Source organism: Rhinoderma darwinii, chromosome 1 (genome assembly GCF_050947455.1).
Source record: "Rhinoderma darwinii isolate aRhiDar2 chromosome 1, aRhiDar2.hap1, whole genome shotgun sequence".
NCBI classification, from domain to species: Eukaryota; Metazoa; Chordata; class Amphibia; order Anura; family Rhinodermatidae; genus Rhinoderma; species Rhinoderma darwinii.
This window is the reverse complement of record NC_134687.1, coordinates 469,390,043-469,405,813: the sequence shown is the minus strand read 5'-3', so window position 1 is coordinate 469,405,813 and position 15,771 is coordinate 469,390,043. Positions and strand designations below refer to the sequence as shown.

Genomic DNA, 15,771 nt, shown 5'->3' with positions numbered 1-15,771 from the left:
TGTGGCACTGGGCAAAGTAGGCCCCCAAATGCTGAATTTTTGTATCAATAATGCAGTCAATTCAGAAGGGGGTGAGTAGAGAACTGCATCGCTGATTTCTACTGCGTCTAGGAGTGTTGCAAGCCCCAAAGCATATGTCCCCCATCACACAAATGTATATGTATATACTATTACTGAATAATACCACTCCACATCATGAACGCATAGTTACTGAATAACTATGTCCATACTGATACTGAATTTATCCCCGTACTGTTACTGAATAATACCCCCACACGGTTACTGAATAATGCCGCCCCACCATAACCACATAGTGGCTGTATAATACAAGCATACTGTTAGTGAATAAGGCCGCCACACCATAACCACACAGTGACTGAATAATACCCCCATACTGTTACTGAATTAAAAAAACGAAACAAAGACCAAAAGACCAATATTACCACTATATATTGACCATATAGTGGTAGATGGCAGTTATACACACGAGCTCTGCAGATAGTGACTCACAGGTGATGTTTTCTCTGATTAGTGTTGTTCACTTTCCCTTTTTTCCTCCATCCGGCCCAGACCACTAGGATGATTTATTCCGTCTCTGCAGAATTTGACACACAGACATGTTGGTTACTCGCTTTTCCAGCATCCTCCCCACCTATATCCCATCCTCTAAACAAACTCGTAATCCACAGTGCCCCAGATGGTAATAATGATCCCTCAGTGCTCAACACAAAAGTGCCCCATCAGTAACCCTGTCCCCTTTGTACCCCCACAGTAATAATGCCCCTTTTTTGCCCCGTCGATAGTGCCACTTTGTCCCCTGTAGATAGCGTCACACACACAGCACCCTTCTTGTAGATAGTACCACGCAGTCCCCCTCTTGTAGATAGTGCCACACAGCCCCCCTTGTAGATAGTGCCACATTCCCCATGTAGATAGTGGCAGACAGCCCCAGTAGATCGTGCCATACAGCCCCCCTAGATAGTACCAAACAGCCGGCCCCATGTAGTGCCAAACAGCCCTCCCCCTGTATAGTGCCACACAGCCCACCCCCTGTATAGTGCCACACAGTCAAACCCCTCCCCCTATATAGTGCCACAAAGCCCCCCCTGTATAGTGCCACACACCCCCCTTGTCGAAAGTGCCACACAGAAATTCCCGCCACCCCCGTTTTAGATACACAGTCCCCTCCATGTAGATAGTGCCAAACAGCAATTCCCCCCACCCCTGTTTTAGATACACAGCCCCCCCCCCCTTGTGGACAGTGCCACACAGCAATTCCCTCACCCCTGTTTTAGATACACAGCCCTCCCCCAAAAAATGTTTTACTTACCCAGCCTCGTTCCCGAGCTCCGCTCTATGGCCTCCAGACATGCGCAGACCAGCTTGATGCAGTCACGTCATCACGCCAGCCTGCATAGGGACTCAGTGTCTTACGTGTCTAACGTGGCCTGCAGCCTATACTATTCAATTGTATCTGCGTCCTGAGGATGCAAATACAAGTGAATGTGGCAGTCGCTAGCACTGAGACCTCCAGCGATCAGCTGCAATCTGGCAGTAAATCTGGTAGTAAAGGCTTATTCACACGAACATGTGTCAAATTGGCCCTGAAAAACTTCAGTTTTTCACACCAGATTTCCATCCGTGTGAGTCCCATTTCCATGGATCTCTCATAGACTTGAGCCTATTATGGATCTATGAAAACGGACAAAAACAGGACATGTTAAAACAACGGCCGTTTGAATAGTACATCAATTTTTAATGGAGCCGTGTGACGACCGTTAAAAACACAGCTCTCACACGGACGATTTTCAAGTTCGTGTGAATAAGCCTTAAGTGCTCAATTTCCCTGCAGCGCCACCACAGTGGAAATTAAGCATTGCACAGTGTACATTCATATCAATGTGTTGTCTGTGAAATGGAGGTCAGGACAAGTCCTCCAGAGCAAGAGATGTCCACTCTGGCCAAGAGATCAGGACCCCCAATTTTTACTCAGTATTCCCTAATAGTGTGTATGAGAATGGATTTTGTAGACTGGACCACACCTTTAAGACTGTCCATAAAAAAATCAGACCAGTTGGCAGTTCAGCTCATGCATCAACGGACAGATTTCTAATTAAAGATGAAGTCATTCTTCTGCAGATCCTTTAAGCAGGTTTATCATATCCCACACTTACTAGATGGTCTAGTTACTGGTTTATATACATCTCATAAAAATGATCACATATCGTTTAAACAGGAGACAATTTTTTCTATGAATATTTTCACTTGTAAATAAAATAGCTAATCTGATTTAATACGCCAGTGCATTAAAGATCGCTCTAGAATTTGGTAAACAACTAATTGGAACCACAATTTGTATCCGCACTAAGGGGTAGGCAATATAAGGTTTTATGTAATTGTGGTTTAGAGGGCAATACATCCAGTTCTTGTTTGTTCCTTGTTTGTTTGTTCCCCTTATTGTTACTAAAAGAATTGTGTCTATCTGTATTCTGCGGCCACACGTTGACGTTAGCAATTTATCTGTGCTTGGCAAGTAAAAATAATAATGACGGCATCTCACTTTTTAAGGTACATTCTTGTAGAGCTCACAGGGGAGAAACAAATCTCTAAACACAGTTTCTGCGCTTCAGAGAGCGCACAATGTATATAATGGAAGTGAGAGCTACTAAAATCATTACATGAATGCCAGTGAAATACATAGTACTGTGCTCCTAACCGCTGCTATTGTCAGATCTCTGAAGCCACTATGATCTTTCATATGTGTATATTCATCAAGTGCCTGATACTTATTATGTTAATTTTACCCTAAAATTTAAATAAGCCAAAAATGTATGAAGTTTCTAACTATATTAAATTTCCTTTACTGTCCGATGGTCCAGAATGCCAAATAGTGTCAGAAGAAGCAAAAAGTAGCTCTAGAGATTTTATCAGTGTCAGGACTGAGTATAAATAGAAATCAGAAAAAGGACAGCACACCATGCTAAGCAGCCGGTCAATGGGGCAAAGCTGCTAACTGGTTGGGATATGATCCCATTAAGTACACACAACAAAAATAAAGCAGCACTCACTGGTATATTATATTCTTTGGGATCTTTATTCAACCATCCATGCAATGTTTTGGCTGTATAAACCTTTCTCATACATACTTGAGAGCCAAAACAAATCCTGGTATAATACATTATATAGCCCGAGATGAACAAACTAATTTTTACGCAAATCAAAGTCGGTCCGAATTTCTGCACATTTCAAAACTTTTAGTGTTCGTCCCGTGAAAATCACGACATAATGGAGGTCGGCACAAAGCCCCACCCACCAGTTTGCAGATTAGAAAAAACATTACATGACCTCGGAGGGGCTTCTCCATAATTCATTGCGGTTATGTATCCATCACTAAAGACTATAATGGTATCGGTTTAAGGAATACACCATGAACTCTCATCACCCCAGTTCATGACGTATCTAACCATTACAGCTTATGGTGATGGATGCCACTGTTAGGGCATTAGTCAAAGCCTACGTTTAATGTATATGTCAGGAGATTTTCCCAGCGTATATGTCAAACATAGGCCTTTTAAAGTCATGTGAACTATGCTGGCTTGGCGTTAAAAAGCTTGAAAGGAGTTGGATTAAATATCCAGTTTTAGAAAAGCACCATAAGTTTTCAGGGCAATCGCGAAAAATTTATTTGGAGCGAATCTAATTGGACCTAAACAAAGGGGGAAAAAACAACACAAGCGCACATAGTGCATGAAATTATATAGGAAAAAAGCCACAGATAGGTGATCAGTTCTGCTGACCTGGTTGGTTGTGCTAGGAGCACAACATCCTTGAAAGCGTGTTTTAAAATATTGCTGCAGCCTGGGATCCAAAGGGTCCAATGGTAAATGGTAGTTAAGAAGTTTGAGGAAAAAACTTATTTTCCCTGGCGCTGCTAAATGGTAAAACCAGGGGCATAACTAGGAAAGACTGGGTCCCATAGCAAACTTTGGACTGGGGCCCCCCTCCGCTGGGTATCACACAACACCCCCCCTTGAGACAGTGCCTCCCTATAGATTCCACCACACAGCACGCCCCTATAGATAGCGCCATACACAGCCCCCTGTAGATAGCGCCATACACAGCCCCCTGTAGATAATGCCTTACAGCCCCCCTGTAGATAACATCTTACAGCCCCAAATCTCCCCTGTAGATAACGCCATACAGCCCCACTGTAGATAACGCCATACAGCCCCCCCTGTAAATAACGTCTTACAGCCCCAAATCCCCCCTGTAGATAACGCCATACAAACCCCACCTGTAGATAACGCCATACAGACACCCCCTGTAGATAACGCCATACAGACACCCCTGTAGATAACCACATACAGACCCCCCCTGTAGATAACTCCATACAGACCCCCCCCGTAGATAACGCCATACAGAACCCCCCCTGTAGATAACACCATACAGAACCCCCCCTTGTAGATAACGCCATACAGAACCCCCCCTGTAGATAACGCCATACAGAACCCCCCTGTAGATAACGCCATACAGAACCCCCTGTAGATAACGCCATACAGAACCCCCCCTGTAGATAATCCCATACAGAACCACCGCCTGTAGATAACAGCATACAGAACCCCCCCTGTAGATAACGCCATACAGAACCCCCCCTGTAGATAACGCCATACAGACCCCCCTGTAGATAACGCCATACAGACCTCCCCTGTAGATAACTCCATACAGACCTCCCCAGTAGATAACTCCATACAGACCCTCTATAGACAACGCCATACAGACCCCCCTGTAGATAACGCCATAAAGACCCCCCTGTAGATAACGCCATACAGACCCCCCTATAGATAACACCATACAACCCCCCCCTGTAGATAACGCCATACAGACCCCCCTGTAGATAACACCATACAGAACCACCCCCTGTAGATAATGCCATACAGACCCCCCTCCCCAAAAAAAACAGCCTATAGTTTGTCCTACAAGAGACATGCATCCCCTATCCACAGGATAGGGGATACATGTGTGATCCCTGGCAGCGATAAGGAGAACGGGGGACCGAGAGTCCCCCAAGTTGTCCATGACAAACCTCGGACTTCCGGCGTCTGCGCAGTTCAATAAAAATGAAAGGACCGCTGGTCACGCATTCGCACAAGCGCGACCGGTGCGCAAGTCATTTCTATGGAGCTACAGACAGACCCCAGAAGTCCGAGGTTTGTCATGGAGAACTTCGGGGGACTTTCGGTCCCCTGTTCTCCTTATCGCTGGGCGTCCCAGTGATCACACATGTATCCCCTATCCTGTGGATAGGGGATGCATGTCTTTTGTAGGAACAACCCCTTCAGTGGCGTCGCGCTGTAGCAGCCATAGCAGCTGCTAGCGGAGCCTCCGGCCATGGGGGGGCGCCCGTGCCGGCGGGTGGCACGGGCCCCCTCATGCTGCGGACCCCGTAGCAGCCACTACGGCTGCTACAGCGGTAGTTACGCCACTGGGTAAAACCCTTCTTGAGTAGTGAGGATTTAAAACAGGAGTTTGTAGTGGTGATTGGATGAGTCATACAGAGGTGATTGGATGAGTCATGTAGAGGTGATTGGATGAGTCATGCAGAGGTGTTTGGATGAGTCATGGATGAGTCATGCAGAGGTGTTTGGATGAGTCATGGATGAGTCATGCAGAGGTGTTTAGATGAGTCATGGATGAGTCATGCAGAGGTGTTTGGATGAGTCATGTAGAGGTGATTGCATGAGTCATGCAGAGGTGTTTGGATGAGTCATGGATGAGTCATGTAGAGGTGTTAGGATGAGTCATAGATGAGTCATGTAGAGGTGATTGGATGAGTCATGTAGAGATGTTTGGATTAGTCATGGATGAGTCATGTAGAGGTGTTAGGATGAGTCATGGATGAGTCATGCAGAGGTGTTTGGATGAGTCATGGATGAGTCATGTAGAGGTGATTGGATGAGTCATGCAGAGATGTTTGGATTAGTCATGGATGAGTCATGCAGAGGTGTTTGGATGAGTCATGGATGAGTCATGTAGAGGTGTTAGGATGAGTCATGGATGAGTCATGTAGAGGTGATTGGATGAGTCATGCAGAAGTGTTTGGATTAGTCATGGATGAGTCATGCAGAAGTGTTTGGATTAGTCATGGATGAGTCATGCAGAAGTGTTTGGATTAGTCATGGATGAGTCATGCAGAGGTGTTTGGATGAGTCATGGATGAGTCATGTAGAGGTGTTAGGATGAGTCATGGATGAGTCATGTAGAGGTGATTGGATGAGTCATGCAGAGGTGTTTGGATGAGTCATGGATGAGTCATGCAGAGGTGTTTGGGTCTAATTGGACGTCCAATTCAACCGAATCGGAAACAAAATAATTTTTTTGAAAATTTGCTTATTTTTAATTATAGCGTTATCTTTATATAAACTATTTGTTACTTTACATAACTTCATATTTTGACAAATTAAAGGGGTTGCATCAGACTTGGGCAGTGTCTGGTATGGCAGATCAAATCCATTCATTTGAACAGAGCTAGTCTTTAACCCCTTCCCACCGCAGCCATTTTTCAGATTTTCATTTAAATTTTTTCCTCCCCACCTTCCAAAAGTCATAACTTTTGAATTTTTTCGTGGAAATAGCCATATGAGAGCTTGATTTTTGCGGGATAAGTTTTAGTTTTTCATGAAACCATTAATTGTACCATAAAATGTACTAAGAAACGATAAAAAAAAATTATTTGTGCGGTAGAAAATAAAAAAAAAGCGATTCCTCCATTGTTTTTTGCGCTTACTTTTTACGGCATTTACCTTGCAATTAAAGCAACATATTAACTTTATTTTGTGGGTCAATACGATATTTTGTGTTGCCAAATTCTGAGAGCCATAAAAAATTTATTTTTCCGTTTATTAAGCGGCATGAGGGCATATTTTTTGCGGGACAAGCTGTAGTTTTTAATGGTACAATTTTGGGTTACTTGCAAGGTTTTGATCACTTTTTCTTAAATTTTTTGGTGGGAGATGAAGTAACCAAAAATAGAGATTCTGGCGGTTTACTTTTTTTTGGGGCGTACACAGTGTGGGTGAAATAATGATATATTGTAATAGTTCAGACTTTTATGGACGCGGCAATGCCAATTATGTTTATTTATTTTACAATGCTTTAGAGAGTAAATGGGAAACTTTTTTTTTTTTAAACTTAATATTATTTTTTTGTACATAAAAAAAAACTTAATTTAACAGATTTTTACTTTTTTCTATTAGTCCCCCTATGGAACTTGAACCAGTGATCGTTGGACGCTTGCAGTATATACTACAATACTAATGTACAGCAGTATATCGTCTTCCTGACAGGCTTCTATTAAGCCCTGCCAGCAGACACCCTCTTTGTATGGAGGGGGCACAGCCCGTGAGCCCACCCTATACTTCCCCTACCTTGCTATGACGTAACTGTATGTCATTTGTCGGGAAGGGGTTAAAACTAGACCTATCCCATGGAAAACAAGAGGGTTGCTGTGTCTGGAAAAAGCATTTTTGTAAAGTCTCAAACAACTCTTTTATGAATAGTTATTGATTAATTATTGTACCAAATCCCGAATTGTGAGAGCTCTGATCAATTTATTTTATTTACATTTTGGTATAAAATGTCACCAGCTATGCATGGTAAGGTTTAGGGTCAGTTCACACAGTTTTTTGGTGCAGATTTTGATGCGGAAATCGTGTCGGAATCAGTGCCAAAAAACGGGAGGCTGAGACGTTTTTTTCCCCTGGGCTGTTTACAGCGGTTCCACCTCTGACCTCCCATTGAAATCAATCAGAGGCAGAAAAAGCGTTTTTCACTGCATTTTTTTGCCCGCTGTCCTCAATGGCCACAGGCGAAAAATGCAGCGAAAGCCGTGGCAAAAAAGCACAAGCAGGTCAAAATTCCTGAAGGAATTTTGGGGCAGATTTTTTTCGCCTGCAAAATACTCAGTGTAAACTAGGCCATATAGTTCAATGACAGCTGGAAAGACACAGAATACCCATGCTTGGTATGCCATGACGGATGTCCCCGCTTCACTATGCACATTTTTGTTTCCTTCTATTAAGTACTTTGGAACTCTATCGGAAAAGACGTTTCATCTCTAAGTGCAGATGATTATTCTTCCATGTGTTTGCACAACACAGCGAACGTAACATGGTGATCCTTTTCCATATTTAACACCTGTAGAAATGTAAGCGTTCAATCATAGACAGAATGCATGCATCAAGCTGTTTATGGCAGGCTGAGAAAATATCTGCTTTTCCAGAGACTGTGAATCAAGGAAACGGCAGCATTTTGAAAGCCAAAAAGCACATTGCTAGCAGCTCAGATGCCAAGGGGAACATCAATCGTCTGATGTCCGCAAGAAGATTATAGAATTTGGAGTGATTTGTATTAACTTCTGCTTCAATCCAACCTGCTTCATGGCTTCAGAACACTACAATTTATTTTCTTTTAAGGGTTGGTATATAGCATCAAGAACTTAAGTTTTATGGACTTCAAAAGATTCGACATGTACGCTTAACCAGCCAAATACGCGAAGCTCGGGAGCGGCTGGGCTGCTGACAATTTTATTTATAGCATGGGGAAGTCTTGGACAAGAATCACACTTCAAGGAATTAAAATCTATAGGATCTGGCGCTTGTTTATGAGATATTTAGGAAATATCAAGAAAACTTAAATGAGCCAATAGGATAATAACTCCACTCTTTCTAATTATGAGGGTTTTAGACGTCACTATGGCTTTTTGTGACTATGTTTTGTAAAGTATATCCAGTAATTCATATTTCTGACTGATAGGCTGAATACAAATGTTTACTTTTAATGAGGTCAAGGAAATCTGAACGTGAGATAAATAAGGAAACTCTGCTGTCATATGAAGATGAATTGCTACATATGTATCTGCAACTTCTTAGAAGTTCCCATCTGTAGCTACAAAAAAGCCATAAGAACCTCACTGATAAAAATACAAAAAAAAATATCTTACAGTGTTTACTGTAAATGTATAGAATATATGAAGAGTGTTATATCACAATAAGTGTAAAGCAGTTATTATACATTATATGCAAATTTAAGAATTGCTCCAACTGCATGCACAAGGTATAAAAAAAGAGAAGAGGACATCTGTGGGGTAATGAACAGAGTACAGCCTACAGATTGAGAGGCTGCAGGAAAACCAAATGTAATTTGAGTTCCTGTGACTTCCCTGTTCTGGATAACTCCTGTGTGAAATTAATGTAATTCTCTAATATTTTAATCTATATTCAATCAACTGGAGGTACAATTTAAAGAGGCTCTGTCAGTAGTTTAATACTTCCCTATCTCATATCTAATCTAATAAACGATTTGTTGTAGATAATTACTGTTTTTTAAAAAAATGTTTATTAGTGACAAAGTTCTGATCATTTTTACATTTATGCTAATTTCTAAATTAGCTGTGATGTCACTTACTCCCGCAGTTCCTTCACCGGGAAAATGACCAGACATTTCCTCCAGCTGTGCCAGGTCTGCTGCTGAGGAGGATAATCGCCCTGGCACGGCTGGACCCGATGTCTGGTCATTCTACCGTCGCTCCGGTGAAGGAACTGCGGGAGTAAGTGACGTCACAGCGTGATCTCGCGAGATCATGCTGTGCTGTGAATAAAGCTGGGCCTGTATGAAGAGAATTGTATGACGCTGATTGGTCAACGTCATACACTTTTCTTTACAATGCCCACTTGGAGAAAATTGGGCATTTAGAAAAAAAATTCATAAATGTAAAAATAATCAAAACTTTGTCAATAATAAACGTTTTAAAAAACAAAAAAGTAATTACCTACAACAAAGCGTTTATTAGTTTAGGTAGGAGGTAGAGAAGTATAAGTCTTACGGGGAACCTGTCAGCATTTTTGAGCCCGTAAAACTGCTAAAAGCGCTATATACAGGGAGGGGGGTGCAGCGTAACAATACATGTGTTGTCAGTCATGCAAGTTGCAGGAGACCGCTAGAGCTGCAACTTCCATGACCATCAACACAGGTTTTATTATTTATTTATGTATATATGTATATAGCGCTGTCAGCTATTTTGAGGGCTCAAAACTGCTGACAGATTCCCTTTAAAGGGGATGTCCAAATGCACAATCCACATTATTAGAATGAGAGCGCTCACTTGATGTGTTATTGCATACACCCGTTCAAATGAATGGCGTACTTCATGAATACCCCAGATTCATAAGTATAAGTCCACAGCATTCTTTGATAGCTCCAAACGGCAAATAATTTTTTGCGCCATTTCAGTTATTAGAAAAGTGGACCTGTCCTAACACTACATCCAGTGATATATATATATATATATATATATATATATATATATATATAAATATACTATGTGGACTCCATAGGCATGCCTACAGTTATGTCAATGTATTACATGATTTTAAAACTTGATCTTGGACTTGGAAACAGCCAAAGTTTGCTCAATTGCATAAATGTTTTTAAGTTTGGATAGTTTTGTATTCTTTTCATTCTGTTTTACATGGATTTATGTTACTATGTAGCCAGCCTTTGGAGAAAAAAACTAGGTGTGAAAAACACAAAAAACAAGTGCAAAATATCTCTTCTGCAGATGGAAGAAAACTGTCCTTCTTGTGCCACCTATAGGTGCCTACCCCGTAAGTAAATGTCCAAGCCTTACCAGCTGGACTTTTGCTAGGAGATTCCATACCTTCCGAGAGTTTCTTAAATAAATGGAATTCAATTTTAAAGATACAAACATAACATAGAACATAACACGTGTGTCAACATATCCACACATTAATAATTGACTTTAGACGAATATACAAAAGTATACCAATGCAAGCAAATATTAGCAAAACACAGTGCAGACCTTACTGTGAGCACACTTATGAGTATTATGTTTGTCTTATTATTTAGCACACTGCAAAGTAAATGAAAAAATGTATCCAAACTATTCTGACTAAGGGCAGGGAAAGGGAAATAAGTAGTACAAGGTATTTTATTTTAACCCCTTAAGGACACGGACAATTTTGGTCTTGAGGACCAAACAATTTTTTTAATATTTCCCTCGTTGCATCCTGGCACTTATAACTTTTTTTTGTCCAATGTAGCTGTATGAGACTTTGTATTTTGCGGGACGAGTTGTACTTTATGTAGGTACCATTTTTTTGGTACAATTACATTATCGTTTAACCCCTTAAGGACGCAGCCTTGTTTTGGCCTTAAGGCTCAGAGCCCATTTTTCAAATGTGACATATTTCACTTTATGTGGTAATAACTTCGGAATGCTTAAACTTATCCAAGCGATTCTGAGATTGTTTTCTCCTGACACATTGGGCTTTATGTTAGTGGTAAAATATGTTCAATATATTCAGTGTTTATTTGTGGAAAAACTGCAAAATTTAGAGAAAATGTTGAAAAAATTGAATTTTTCTGAATTTAAATGCATCTGCTTGTAAAACAGATGCATATACCACCAAAAATAGTTACTAGTTCACATTTCCAATATGTCTACTTTAGATCGGCATCATTTTTTGAACATAATTTTATTTTTCTTGTACGTTACAAGGCTTAGAACATAAACAGCAATTTCTCATATTTTTAAGAAAATTTTGAAAGCCTTTTTTTTAAGGTACCTGTTCAGTTCTGAAGTGGCTTTGAGGGGCTTATGTATTAGAAACCCCCATAAAACACCCCATTTTAGAAACTAGACCCCTCAAAGTATTCAAAACAGCATTTAGAACGGTTTTTTTAACCCTTTAGGCATTTCACAGGAATTAAAGAAAAGTGGAGGTGAAATTTGCAAATTTCATTTTTCTTGCTGAATTTCAATTTTATCCCATTTTTTTCTGTAACACAGAAGGTTTTACCAGAGAAACACTACTAAATATGTATTGTCCAGATTCTGCCATTTTTAGAAATGTCCCACATGTGGCTCTAGTGTGCTCGTGGACTAAAACACAAGCCCCAGAAGCAAAGAAGCACCTAGTGCATTTTGGGGCCTCTTTTTTATTAGAATATATTTTAGGCAGCATGCCAGATTTGAAGAGGTGATGAGGTGCCAAAACAGTAGGAATACCCTAAAAGTGACATTTTGGAAACTACACCCCTCAAGTAATTCATGTATGGTTGTTGTTACCATTTTGACCTCACAGTTTTTTCACAGCACGTATTTGAATTGGGCTGTGAAATTTAAAAAATGTCATTTTTTCCAATAAGATGTAATTTTTGTTCAAAATTTCTTATTTTCGCAAGAAATAAAATACCCCATTTTGTTGCCCAATTTGTCCTGAGTGCGGCAATACCCCATTTGTGGTGATAAACTGCAGTTTTGGCTAATGGGAGGTATCAGAAGGAAAGGAGCGCTATGTGTTCTTTGGAGTCCAGATTTTGCTGGATTGGTTTTCGGGTGCCATGTCGCATTTGCAGAGCCCCAGAGGTATCAAAGCAATGAAAACCCACCAGAAGTGACCCCATTTTGGAAACTACACCCATCAAGGAATTAATTTATAGGTGTTGTGACCATTTAGACGCCACAGTTTTTTCACAGAACTTATTTGAATTAGGCTGTGAATTTAAAAAAAAATAATTTTTTCCAATAATCTGTAGTTTTGGCTCAAAATTTCTTATTTTCACAAGAAATAAAAACCCCCATTTTGTTGCCCAATTTGTTCTGAGTGAGGCAATACCCCATTTGTGGTGATAAACTACCGTTTGGGCCCATGGGACGGCTCAGAACGACTGCAGCGCTATGTATTCTTTGGAGTCCAGATTTTGATGGATTGGTTTTCGGGTGTCATGTCGCATTTGCAGAGCCCAAGAAGTATCAAAGCAATGGAAACCCACCAGAAGTGATCCCATTTTGGAAACTACACCCCTTAAGGCATTCATCTAGAGATGAAGTGAGCATTTTGATCCCACAGGTATTGTCAAAAAGGTAATGCGCAGCAGATGGTTACATAGTTACATAGTTACATAGTTTGTACGGTTGAAAAAAGACACATGTCCATCAAGTTCAACCAAGGGATGGGAAAGGGGAAGTGGGATGGGAAAGGGGAAGTAAACAATTTCTACACATAGGAGCTAATATTTTTTTGTTCTAGGAAATTATCTAAGCCTTTTTTAAAGCCATCTACTGTCCCTGCTGTGACCAGCTCCTGCGGTAGGCTATTCCATAAACTCACCGTTCTCACAGTAAAGAAGGCTTGTCGCCTCTGCAGGTTGAACCTTTCTTTTTCCAGACGGAGGGAGTGCCCCCTTGTTTTTTGGTGCAGTGTGAAATTTGCAATTTTCTATATATGTTTTCCATTTAAGTGTCCAATATATTGTGCCCAGCATGCGCCACCGGAGATATATACCCTATAAATTGTAATGTGGGTTCTCCTGGGTACGGCAATAACCTACATGTGGCTGTTATCTGCTGCCTGGGCACACGGCAGGGCTTAGAAGGGAAGGACCACCATTTGGCATACTGGAGCTTTTCTGGTGCTAAGTCGTGTATGCAGAAGCCCCTGAGGTACCAGTACAGTTGAAACAACCAAGAAGTGACCCCATTTTAAAATCTATACCCCTTAAAGCATTCATCTAGCGGTGTGTAATGGATTTGCCTGACACAGCTTCTTTGTCGACGCCCGTGGTTAATCAGCCTGCATCTGTGCCTAGGTCTGTTAGAGTGACTCGATCTGCTACCACTCAGGCTGGGAGGCTGAGGAGTGGGAGAACCTATCACAGCCTGGCCAGACGGAGCTAGCTTCCGCCCTCTGTCTATTTATACCTTCATTTCCTGCTCCTCCTTTGCCTGTGATTCTTTCCTGTTTCCTGGCTCTGCTGCTCCTGCTATGATTATTGACCTTGCTTCATTTTGACCCTTGCTTTACTGACTACGCTCCTGCTCTGCGTTTGGTACCTCGTACACTCCTGGTTTGCTCATGGTGTTGCCGTGGGCAACTGCCCCATTTCCCTTAGCTTCTGTGTACCCTTGTCTGTTTGTCTGTCATACACATATTGAGCGTAGGGACCGTCGCCCAGTTGTACGCCGTCGCCTAGGACTGGCCGTGCAAGTAGGCAGGGACTGAGTGGCGGGTAGATTATTGTTCACATGTCTGTCTCCCTACCCCGTCATTACACGGTGTAGTAAGCAATTTGATCCCACAGGTATTGTGTAAAAGTTAATGTGCAGCAGATGGTGCAGAGTGAGATTTGCAATTTGCTTTACATATATGCCATTTCAGTGTCCAATATATTGTGCCCAGCATGCGCCACCGGAGATATACACCCCATAAACTGTAATGTGGGTTCTCCTGGGTACGGCAATGCCCTACAAGTGGCTGTTATCTGCTGCCTGAGCACACAGCAGGGCTCAGAAGGGAAAGATGAGGAGGATAAGCTGTGCGTAGTGCGTCAGGGTAGATTAAAAATCGAAGGGATCTATGATACATTTTAAAACACTCTATCATACAGAGCTCTGGTTTTTCGGGACACGTGTCACATTGATATATTTTGTCCTTACTTATCCCCCTCTTATAGCAGACTTTGCACCTCTTTTGACTTTTTCCCTTCTTGCCAGTTTGGGGAACTTCTCCTGGAAAGTGTTGCCCTGGTACGATGCGTGTTGCCTCGCTTCCAGAAGTACTGGGTGTCCCCCCTTCTTGGTCCCTAAAGATTAGGTTCTTGATAATCACCTCTTGAAATTCCAGGAAAGCTCCCCTCTGGCCTGTACTTCGACGTAGCACGTACGCATTGTACAATGCATCTGTATGATGTGCATGGCCAGCTTCTTATACCAAACCCTCGATTTCCGCATGGTCCTGTAGGGCTTCAGGACTTGATCTGACAAGTCCACCTCTCCCATGTACCTATTGTACTCCAGGATGCAGTCTGGTTTGGGGGTCTCTCTACTGGTACCTCGTACAGGTACATGGGTACTGGTGTGACATCTCTCTTGTACTTGACACACAATATATTGCTGCTAGAATGTGCCCTACTCTCACCCCTTCTGAGTGTTTGCCCAAGCAGAGTCTTAGGAAGGCCTCTCAGATTTCTTCTAGCAGTGCCGCATGCCGCAGGACTTATGGAAACGAGGCACTTGAAGAGTGGGACGCTGGTATAAAAATTATCCAGGTAGAGGTGGTAACCCTGGCTCAGCAATGGGTGCACCAAATCCCACACAAATTTTGCATTAACTCCCAGTAAGGGGGGCATTCTGGGGGCTGAATACTGGTGTCCTTCCCTTCATATATCCTAAATTTGTAAGTATACCCTGATGCACTCTCGCACAGCTTATACATCATCACACCATACCTTGTCCTCTTACTTGGCAGGTACTGGTGGAATTGAAGCCTCCCTTTAAAATGTACCAAGGACTCATCAATAGAAATACACTTCTCGGGGGGTGTATGCCTGGGCAAATCGGGCACTGAAATGCCCTAATAGTGGTCTTCGTTTATACAAACGGTCAAAACTGGGGTCATCTCGGGGTGGGCAATGCTCATTATCAGTATAATGTAAGAAGCGAAGTATTGCCTAATTTATTTTTTTTAGGGTTCAGTTCTGAAGTTGCTTTGAGGGGCCTATATATTAGACACCCCCATCAACCACCCCATTTTAGATACTAGACCCCTCAAAGTATTCACAACAGCATTTAGAAAGTTTATTAACCCTTTAGGTGTTTCACAGGAGTTTAGAGCAAAGTAGAGGTGAAATTGACATATTTCTTTTTTTTTTGTCAGAAAATCCTTTTTATTTAATTAATTTCTCTGTAAAACA

At 41.8% G+C, this 15,771-nt stretch overlaps 1 protein-coding gene across 1 annotated transcript in view; it reads left to right on the top strand.

Annotated features, from left to right (window-relative positions):
• Window positions 1-15,771, top strand: part of TMEM132C (transmembrane protein 132C) — a 613,640-nt gene that overhangs the window by 459,404 nt on the left and 138,465 nt on the right. The gene's annotated exons all lie outside the window — the stretch shown is intronic.